Source organism: Tupaia chinensis, unplaced genomic scaffold (assembly GCF_000334495.1).
Source record: "Tupaia chinensis unplaced genomic scaffold, TupChi_1.0 Scaffold000400_1, whole genome shotgun sequence".
Classification (NCBI taxonomy): domain Eukaryota; kingdom Metazoa; phylum Chordata; class Mammalia; order Scandentia; family Tupaiidae; genus Tupaia; species Tupaia belangeri.
Window position 1 is genome coordinate 48,470 of NW_006159902.1, and position 1,429 is coordinate 49,898.

The window sequence follows — 1,429 nt, forward strand, 5'->3', positions numbered from 1 at the left end:
AAAAATAATTAGAATAATAAAAATAATGATTGGGGAAAACATAGAAAAGATATTGAATGTTGAAGTGGGGAGATTAATGTCTCTGTACTGACGGACATGCATGGCATTCCCTTTTGAAAAAACAATGTAATACACTGTAAAGTTAAATGTAATCCAATGTAATATAAAGAAGATTATGATGATGATAATAAAAAAATAAAATTTTTTAAAAAAAGCATTTGGTAGGCCAAGCAGATGGTGTTGTGCTTAAGTGCACTGGATTCCCATGTAGTCAACAGCAGTTCTGGACCTGATCGCAAGCTTGCTCTCTCTCCGGTCAATATTAAAAAATAATCATGATGATTTGTTTTGGGGACCTGCAGGTAGTCTGGTGGTTAAGGCGCTGGACACTTCCACATAACTGACATCGGTTCAAGTCCCGGACCTGGTGGCTTGCTTTCTCATTTTCCCCTTCTTCTCACTCACTCTGTGTGTGCGTGTGTGTGTTTCTCTCTCTGGTCAAATTAAAACGAATGAATAAATAAAATTAAAATAACTTTAAAAAAAAATTTTAAAGTGTGTTTTAAGAGAGAATTTTGCTATAGGTCAGTGTGTACTTGTCAGAGAGGGACAGACACACAGAAAGTGGGAAATCATCCCCCGGAAGGTAACCACGCGGCACTCCCTTATCTTGGGATTTGGGCCAGGAACACATGCCTGGTGTGAGTTTTAAGCCACTGGGTGCCAGCCTGGCATCCTGGGCGACTACCCCGCCCACCCTCGGCCTGTGGGGGCAGAGAGGCGCACACCCGGTGGAGATGAGTGGCCCTGGTGGGAGTGTGAACCTCCCCAACAGCCAAGGCAGCCCCACGTGGCCCTGACGACAAAGGGATCGGATCCTGGAGCCAGGAAAACATGCTCAGGCAAGACTAAGGCCTGAAGCGCCCGCGCTCCGCACCGCAAGGGCCTGGGGACCAGGTTAAAGCCAGGCCTGACCCTCCCTAGGACCCGGCAGGTGGCGGGACCACAGTCCTGTGCGGGGCTCAGGAGCCCACGGAGCTGGGGCTGGGGACGCCACGCGGTGGTGGTGGTGGGGGGACCAGGGAGGGACCCGCAGGCCCCCCCGGGGCTGGCGGACGAGACGGGACACGCGGGGCGGAGCGGGCTCCCAAGAGCGACACCCCAGGCGGGGACCGGCCGCGTGGGCCCACGGACAACAGCACCCGGGGGTGAGGGCCGCGGGCCGCTGCGAGAGACCAAGGGGTGCTTTGCATGGGATCACACCGCCCGGGAGGCTTTCCTCGAAAAGCACGAAGCGGGTCCCCCTGGCAGAGCCATCAAGACCTCGCTGGGACCCCTCGGCAGCACCTCAGTGGGGTCCGGACCTCAGACCCGGCAGGGCAAGCGCACCCTCCCCCGAGAACACCCTCCCGCGCCCGCCACCCTCGCC